The sequence below is a fragment of the Arachis duranensis genome, chromosome 5 (genome assembly GCF_000817695.3).
Source record: "Arachis duranensis cultivar V14167 chromosome 5, aradu.V14167.gnm2.J7QH, whole genome shotgun sequence".
NCBI lineage: Eukaryota > Viridiplantae > Streptophyta > Magnoliopsida > Fabales > Fabaceae > Arachis > Arachis duranensis.
The window spans coordinates 10285383-10295868 of record NC_029776.3 but is presented as its reverse complement, the minus strand read 5'-3'; positions in this window follow the sequence as shown (position 1 = coordinate 10295868).

The window sequence follows — 10486 nt, the reverse complement described above, 5'->3', positions numbered from 1 at the left end:
GCAAAAGAAGAAAGACGCCACTGTACAGCTGTTATATCATTCGAAGACCACTCGCTCCTCTTCTATGAAGGTCTCAACCGCAACCACTGCCTCCACTGTTGTTCACACCAAGGCGCTCGTGAAGGAAGAAACAAGGAGGAGATGCTCGCGTCGTCCATGCAGTGCCGTCGACCACCTCATAGCCGGCCAACCTGTCAGTCGTCGTCATCCTCTCTAGATCACACCCACTAAAACAGTAACGACGTCCATACAACGTCCTTCATGGGTTTTCTCTTTTTTTTTTTTAAATTTTTGGAGGAAGATTATTTAAATATATTGTGAGTGTTCAATGCTTATCTGAGATGAAATCAGATGTTTTTTTGTGACTTATTTAAATGTTTCTTTTTTGTATTTGCAAATTTTTTTTAGGTATTTAAATGTTTCTTTTTATATTGACGAATTTTTTTTATGACTTGAATAAGATTGTGGGATTATTTTTGTTTAATTGAGCCTTTTATTAGAGCTCATGTTGTAATTGATTGGAGTTAAATAGTACTCTAGTTGATTATCTAGTAGAATTATTTTATTTTTTAGTTTTCAATTTCACTAACACCAAATCACTAGTGATTTCAGACATAACATACGTGTTCATTTAGTTATTATTAATTAATCAATTAATATTACTAGAATTGAGTTTAATAGGTATAAACCCGAATTAAACTTTTTTTTTCTCGATCAAAAAGATTATACACAATTATACATAATTCAATTTTTTAGGTCTTTTGTAACGTTCTTTTGTTCAGTATTTATGTTTATTTTGACCCTTAATCTTTTCTAATTTTTAGGGTCTGTCTTTAATAAGTTCAAGTCTTTTGAATTTTTCTAATTGACACAAAATATAAATTATAAATATACCCCACATGAGGGTTTAATAATAATTATTATTTTTTAATGTTTACCATAAACATTTTTTAAATTTAACTAATAAAACCCTTAATTCACCGCACTCCAAATTCAGCCCCACTCCCAAACTCACCATACGGTACCCTAATTCCCAAATCTTTTCTCCGTTAACTCACCAGTCGCCACCAACTACTCTACTCTCCGCTGGTATCAGCATTCGCCGTCGCCGTCCAGCCGAGCTATCGCCGTTGCCGTCCAATCCATCTTCCAGCGTCGTTCGTAGGCTCTTCCTCCCCGTCTCCTCTTCTCTCTTCTCTCTTCTCTCGTCGAGTGATCGTCAGTGCTGTGGTGCTCCGTCTCCCCCTTCATTCTCCACTTCCAGAATAACAATGGAGCCTCAGACTCAGGTATGAAGTTACTTCATTGATTTAACTTTCTTTTTGTTCCTTTTATCTTCTTATTGTATTCCTCCATTCCCTTGTATGAATCTGTTGTATTTTTTTCTTTTGCTGATTTCATTCATTTTTTTTGTTCTATTTATTTGTTCTGATTCAGGGATTGTAGGCTATATTTGTTCTGTTTTGTGCTACAAGCATGTTGGTGTAGCTAAGATTCATGCCAATTTGGTAATTATATGTAGCAATTGTAATTCTCCATTATTGTTCTATTGGTATCTAACATAGTGAGACATGAGGCTTCATGGATTTTACAAACAATGGTATGAGAATTGTGTAGTTCATTTGTATTTTGCATTGCAGCCATGGCAGGTTTACAATATTAATTTCTGTTTCTAAAAGAAATTTAGAAACATGTGGGCTACTGCTCATATCCGGAGAAAATTATTTGCTGCATAGCTTCGTTGCATTTTTTAGATTAGTGGTTTATGAATGATGAAAACTAAAATAAAATGATCTTATTAATTTTGCTTATTTGATTCTGGAGTTTAACTATGTGGAGTTCATCTCTTTGTTTTAACAAGTTTTGAGAATCTTTTATATAGGAAAAAAATAGGACCTATCAATTTGTTTATATGTTACACTCTGAATTTAGAAATATATAATATTGAGTTCTTTGAGCAATTTTTTTCATTATTTCAAGCCAACGTGGACTTAACGTGAAATTTGTATAGACATAAAAAACATTTTTAATTTAAAGGCCTTGACTAATAGCTCATACTTCTAGGTGAAGTGATTCTCAAGAGTACAGGCATGAACTTGAAAATACAATTGATATGTGACACTCTTATGTATCTACAGCGTTTGGAAAAGTTTTATTTCTTTAGTGGTGTAAGCACTTTTCGAAATCTAATTAGTGGTGTGAGCACTAACCATTGTGTTCATGTTATAGTTGCTTTATATTTTAGGTTTATTTCAGACTTTGAAGTTCTTATTGGCTTTGTAATTTGAAAATTTTGATACTTTTGGTATGGCAAGCTGCTCGATTTTTTATAACAATATGATATGAAGTGTATATTGGCTGCATCAGGTGAAGATAAATCAAGTTAGTAATTAACAAGATTAGTCTCGAGGAGACTTGATCAGGAACACCCAACTTTATTTGACATATAATGATAATAATTTCTCTGCTTGCTTAATGATAATAATTTCTTTGCTTGCTTATCAATTGGTTTCAAAAGTCAATCATACTTTTTCTTTTAATTAGTTTGAAGCCAAGAGATGCTCGTGTTTTGATTGAAGTTTTCAGATGAGGATTAATCAACCATTCTAGTAACAGCATCACATCCCTATTTTCTGATGTCATTTGGAGATTAGAATACAAAAAAAATATCACGAAACTGTGCAGGAAAAGACTATACTAACTAAGAGAAAACAATATATGTTAGGGAGTTAATGATATGATCCTTGATATTGATAATTTAGAATGGTAATAATGATACACACCACAAGTAATACATTTTACTACACTGACAGTAGGTTATTTTGGGCATCCCTAATCCTTCTCCTCAGCATGAAGTAGTCCACTCTGCAGATCTATGGCACCTTGCTGTGCCAGCGGCACATAAATAGCATTTGCAGCTGTTCTTGCTGCTGTGAGTGCAGCTTTTACCTTTGGAAGGCTTTCTTAATGAGAAGTGTAGCTTGCTTTCCAGCAAGTCTATGTCTACAAGTAGAAGCTTGTCATCTAATCTTCTAACATCTTTGACCAAGCTGGAGAGTAAAGTCAAAGCTTCTGAAAACTCCTTATTTTCCATCAGAAGTGTTGCAAGCCTTGCCTCAACTGAAACTTTCTATCAGAGTGCAATTTGAAGAGCAGATGTCCTTGGAATTTTAGCAACTGGACAAGAGCTGCAAAACACACATACACAGTGTCTTCCACATTAAAAACCACCAAAATGGTGACATTGGAAATCATCTTAAATTACAAGCTCAGATCGAATTCCAAAAGCTAAAAGAAACGATAATATACACAATTAGTATTATTGCAACTACTGAAAATCTAACATGTTCCACAACCTATGGTGCCGAAACACTTCATTTTTGTTCAACTATGCATATCGAATGTGCATATGCATCAAATACTAACATTTTAAACTTCTTACATTCTCAATAAATTTTTCATAAATTTCAGAATACACATATACAACATAGTATACCACTAGTTTAAAGAAAAAAATGGAAACAAAACACAATAAAAAGCCTTCGGGTATTTTCATAAACTTTTTTATTTTTACAAAGTTTGAATTTATTCTACTCGCTGCTGATAGTTCATGGGTATTCAATAATCAATTAGATTTAAATCCAATCACCAATTTTCACATCACCATAACAGAGTCAATAAAAGATTGATCTTCTGTACCAATTTTCACAACTGGATACTGGAATGACGAATTCAAGAAGCTGCAACAAGTAATTTAAAGCTATAGAGATAAGATTGAAAAATTTCAATTTTAATTCAGTTCCTGCTCTTTTCAACTCAACAATTATAGCCTCAATAGTGAGATTTCCAGCAAAAGTGAACATCACTTACCACATAAGAATCTCCATTTTTCAAAACATTAAATCAAAATATATAACAAAAGAAACTCTATTAAAAAAAATTTGGAAAAGGGGGTAAGTACATGTTTGTGTTCCCTGGACCTAGCAGCAGACTCTTGATCATGTGTCTCTGCTTCTGAAGAGTGGCCTTGTCCACTGGTTCCTCCACCGCCCTTTTCTTCCCTTTTGCAACTGCAGCTGTCCCTCCTGATTATTACTATTTTTTTTTTCAAAATTAACACAGGTAGATCAGAGTACTCACAAGTTTAATCAGAACCTCTTCATCTGTCTGAATATTGGTACCCACATAAAAATTATTAAAATAAATTAAGCTGATAAATCCTAAAAAGAGAAAACTCACCGAGATAGATCTCTCCAAAGAATCTGCCACAGATTTTTTGATCGATATGAAACTTGTTCCCAACTGGAGGCTCCATTAAAGGTCATCCTCTTTTGACCAAAACCCTAAAAAGGTTTGAGAAATTTGAGCAAAAAACAAAATGGAGTCATTGTTGAAGAAGGCAGAGGACAGTGAGTAGAGAAAGAAGCAGAGAGAGACATCGCGAAGAAGAAGAAGGCAGACCGAAAGGAAGAAACCATCATTTCATCATTTGAGGAAGAAGACGGAGGAAGTGGGTGGAGGGAAGAGGCAGGAGCGCATAGCTGCAGCAATTAAGGGTTTGGTTATGAACTTTTATATTGGGCTATTTTAAAATATCAAAAGAGTTGATATCTTTAAGTGTAATTTTTATTAAATTAATAATAATTTAAATATAAACCATTAGATCATTTATAAATCTAATCTAACGCTTCAAATTTAATGGTGCATCAGATAAGCTCAAAAGAGTTGAGCTGATTTTAGACAAACCCCTGTTTCTAGATCAAGATGTTTAAAGTGAAAAAATTAATAAAGTGATAAAATGAAAAAAAACTTTTAAATTAAGATAACAGAACACACATTTTATAAAATTACAAAATTAATAGTAATTTTTTTTAACTTAAAACGAAACTAAACAAAGGAAAAGAAAGAAAAAACAAAGCTCAAGGAACGACTTAAACAGAAGTACAGTCTCACTTAAGATCACTCTCAAATTTCTTCTAAGGTGAGGGAAGCTTCACATGATAATCGTGTAGTTTCATTGTCATCTTTGTCATAATATCTGTCAATGTATTTGCATATCTCATAATCAAATGAAGATCAACACGCTATTTTCAATCCATGATATCCCTGATGTTAAACACCAATAAATTAACAAATCCGCAACCATCATGATGATTATTAACAAGATTGAAAGCGTCCATATAATCTGTTTCACAAATAATATCTCTTTGACCCACATTCCAAGTTAAGAGATATCATCTCCACACAAGTACCAACAACCCTCAACGGAATACAAAAAATGAAAGAGAAGGATCAGCATGAACCCTTACATCGCATCGTCGGCAGTGTGCGAAGGTGATGCTTTGTCGATAAGTCATTCATTGACTGGAGCGAATAGATTCCAAGGATGATCGTCGATGAGAAAATGTGAGTGAAAAGTATGGGAGAACGAATGGACAGAGAAGAAGAGAATGTTTTTTGAGGTTTTGGTGGGAAACGTTGAAAATAGGAGGGGGATCAGTGAGAATTGTTTATTGAAAGGGGGAAAAATGTTGAACCACGTCGTTTCACACACACTTAGGGTATCCCTCTCCTTCAACGACGTCATTTAATACAATGCCTACATGGCAGTTCATGCTCACATCATCAATGTTTAGACGATACTTCTGCAAGAGACTAACGAATATGCACTTTTTCGAATTTCAGGGATTTAATTAGTCAATTTTAAAAGTTAATGACTAAATTGAATAGCTATTTGAAATTTTAGGGACCATTTTGGATATTTACACTAAATTTTAATGTTTGGACTTGAATATGAAATTCTAAAGATGAAATATAGATTAGTTATTATGTGAGTTGTGAAATTTTAAATTTTATTATTATATGAATTTAAATATTTAAAAATTAATATTGTATTTTTAATAATTTTATTTTATATTTAATTAAATCTGTTTGACTACTATAAGACCATTGAATCAAGGCATCGGATTCGATGGTCCCAAAACATTTGGACCATTAAATGGTCTCATAACAAAATATATTTTTTAAGTTTTTTAATAACTATTAAATAGTCATTATTTAATTTTAATTACAAATTAATTTTTATATATTATTTAAAAATAAAATTATTTTTATTTTGTAAATTATTATTTTATCATTCATCTATTATGTTTATTAATAATCAAAAACAAAAACAATAATAAATTAGATCTTCCATTAATCGTAATAAATATTTTGATAATCCTAACCAATTAGAATTTTATCCTTGATCCATTACTTCCGTAAACACGGGTGAAATCGTGTTTCTTGGAAATTCAATCGATTGAACATACAACACAATCCATTGAATTTCTGGGTTTCCCAAAATTCAATCGATTGGAATTGCTACACAATCGATTGAATTTTGTCAGGCATGTAGGTTTTTTTGACTTTTTTCTAATTCAATCAATTGTTCTTGCTATCCAATCGATTGAAGTCATCAAAGCAATATGGTTTTCACAATTCAATCGATTGGTTGTTGATGAGCGGATTTTATACGCTTTTTGATGTTATTTTCATAGTGTTTTCAGTATGTTTTATTAAGTTTTACTATGTTTTAGTCGGTTTTGATGCAAAATTTACTTTTTGGATGCTATTTTGAGCTTTTATATTTTTCTATGATTTTAGGTGAATTTTAAGCGAAATTGGCAGAGTTTTAGCAAAGTCTTATTCAGAGGCGAGGAAAGCATAGCAAATACTGTCAAAGTCTGACCTTGGTGCATTCAAATGAGCATTTCTGGAGTTACAGAGGTTTAAATGCCACGTTCTCAATGGCATTGGAAAGCTAACTCCTAGGACTTTCCAGCAATATATAATGGTCTATACTTTTCTTCAGATTGGACAGCCCAAAATGGGCGTTGAACACCCAAACGACTCCCTAGTGGGCATTCAACGCCCCAAGAGAACCAAGGCTAGCGTTGAACACCCAAACCTGGCATTCAACACCACAAAGGGGGAAAGGACACAGCTCATTCACTTGAATGCCCACTTCTTCAAGTTAGAGGCCAAGCTCAACTCAAACACTCACCAAGTGGGCCTATAAGTAGATTTTTGCACCTTTAGTTTAGCTTATTTCATTTATATAATTCCCAATTATTATTAATGTTTCTTTAGGTTTAGGTTAGTATATATAGAAATAGGATCACTCTTGTTAGGGATTTTCACCACCATTTGAACCCTAGACATAATTTTCTGTACAGTATGAGCAACTAAATCTCCTAGGTTAAGGTTAGGAGCTCTGTTGATTCCTATGGATTAATACAATTATTTTTCTACTTCAATGAGTGTTTGATTCTATTCTATGATGCACTGTCGTTCTTCATGAATCTCGATTCTACATGATTTCCTTACGAGTCCTGACCTGGATAGTATTGAGCTACAGCTTGAGGATGCATTACGGGTTCCAACGGAATTATTTGGATTAATCGGGGTATGTGACATATAACCTCGTTAGTCAGGGACAATTGAGGTTCCTGTAGTTATAAGGGCTAGAACCATAACAGCAGCAATCTCTGATCCGGAAGATCCGACCTTATCTGTGGTGTTTTGAGTAGAATCACCAAAGGGATTGACTTGCGTGCGCTTCACCCTCTCCCAGATTGATCTAGTCTGTTTGGATGTTTGGTCTGGACCTGAGGAGATTAATGACTACGACCCATGACTTAATCACTTACAGCCTTGCTATTGAAGGAATCATTCATCATTGGAGTAGTTGGTATGACGTATTAATTCAGAAGAGGAAGTATCTCTGAAACCTTAACTGCCGTCTCATCACTGTTTCTATCTGAATTAGTATTTGCTTTTGCTATTAATTATTTATGCGCCTGCAACATACCAATCAACTTTCAACTCGCTTGACTAAGATCTGCAGGATAACCATTGCTTGCTCAATCTGGCAATCTTCATGGGATTCGACCCTCACTCACCTGAGGTATTACTTGGACGACGCGGTACACTTGCTGGTTCAGTTGTGCAAGATTAAATTTTGCGCACCAGTTGTGTTACCCAATCGATTGAAGTCTTCAAAATAATATGGATTTTCACAATTCAATCAATTAGTTGTATTGTTCAATTGATTGAATTGTGCACTGCGTCATATATCATGTCATTCTAAATTTTTCTGCTCGTGTTTATAAATTATTATTTTATTATTCATTTATCTTATCTTTAAAATTCTATCTTCAATTTTTAGGTTTTTATTTTGATTTAGATATTCTAATCTTATTTTTTCTTTAATATTAAGATCATAAATTGGTGAATAATCTATCATCAATTACTTAATCCTACAATTAGAATCGTTTATCATTCTCCTTGATTATCAATTTTTTCATTGTTTTTGTTCATCATTTATCCATCTACTTAATATCCAATTTTTCTTCATTGTTTATTCATTTTTTTAATATCCAATATTTGTCATTGATTATGCACAGTTGCAGCAATTGGCAGAGATCCAATCAATTTTTTTATTGTTGTGTTTAGAAAACAATCCATTGTTTTGATTAAAAAAATCGAGATTAATTAGTAGAATATCTAATGTTGCAATTCTTCGTTTCGATTCTTTATTCATGAAATTGATTGTGTAATAGAAAAGTATATTTTTGTTTATCTTCTAGTGATTTACATACATTGTGGAATACTAGAAAGTAAATAAAATTTATTATTTTTTATTATTAATTAGCTAGCAATATTTAAAAGTGTAAACTCAAAATGTATTATTGGATTATTATACTAAAATAATTTATATAGTTTATATTTTTTTTTGTCATGGTGAGTCCTACTACAATGAACGTTCAACGTTTTGATGGTATTTATATAGCTTATATTCCATAATAAATCGAATTAGATGAATTTGATTTATGAAATTGGTTGAGCATCATAGCAAATTGAATCAATTAGCATTTTATCAAATCTCAAAATTAAAGCAACTAGCTACGAATTATATCACAGGTACTCATCTTTAAAGACAAAAACGATTAATGAAAGATATTTTAGGACCCATTTAAAATATTACTCAAAATTATAATATTTTAAATATTAAATATTTAACTACCAAGTCTAACCATTCAAACACTTCTATTGGATACATTTATTTGTACTTCTTAAAAAAAATTTTAAAAACACAACCAATCGATTGAATTGTAAAAACTCATATTACTTTGATGACTTCAATCGATTGGGTAATAAGAACAATCGATTGAATTAGAAAAAACTCACATGTCTTGCAAAATTCAATTGATTATGTTGTATGTCCAATCGATTGAATTTTCAAGAAACACGATTTCACGAGCGTTTACAATATAACAGATCAAGGATAAAATTCTAATTGATTAGGATTGTCAAAATATTTATTACGATTAATGGAAGATCTAATTCGTTATTGTTTTTTTCTTTATTATTAATAAACATAATGGATGAATGATCAAATAATAATTTATAAAATACAAAATAGATTTTATAATTAAATAATATATAAAAAATTAATTTGTAATTAAAATTAAATAAAAACTATTTAGCAGTTATTAAAAAACTAAAAAAACGTGTTTTGTTATGGGACCATTTAATGGTCCAAACGTTTTGAGACCATCAAATTCTATGCTTTAAATCAATCACTTGACTAATTTACTGACCGATTCAGTTTTTACAACTTTAGTTATTTGTGTCAATTTTAATAATGGGATAATATTAAATTCATTTAAAATTTGTTGGGACTAAAATAATGTTTAAAATATTAACAACTAAATTAGAATTTGGCTAAAAAATCGTCCAAAATTGCGGACCAAAATACTGCTGCCGATAAAATACTATCATTTAGATTAGTCTCACATTTTTTATTAATCTACATGTTTAATAAATAAAAAAACTGAATTAATAATGATATTAGTACGGCCATTAAACCACTAATTCAAGTAAAGCAAATACTCACAGGTGAGGCTTTGGTTGTGGCAAATCATGAAGCTTTTTAATAGAAAATTGGGGTTTTAACCTAATCAATCGAATAGGAACTCATACTATGTGTACTTGTGTAGAGTGTATGTGTGCTCAGAAAAAAGAAGCGAATCTCTCCACATTTAGAACTGAAAGACAGAATTATGTCTTAATATTTTATTTGATTTAAAATAATTATAGATATGAAATGAGAATATTTTTTAAACATCCTTAGTTATTAAAGAAAATGTTAAAGTTTCACTCTCCAATTTCTAAAATTTCAGTCTTTTGTGTCTCCATTTTTTAGAGGTACAAAAGAAATTGAAATTTTATGTCTTAGAATTGAAATTGTATCATCAAACACAATTTTTCAATCCCAATTCCAATCTCTGAAAACAAACACTACCCAAGTGAACAAGTCAATCGCGCTTTCTAAAATCTAGAAACTGTGAAATTAATTAATTAATAATTAAAATAAATTACTTATTGCTAGTAGACTAGTAGTAAGTTCCATTTGTAGTAAACATTTGGATGAACTAGCCAG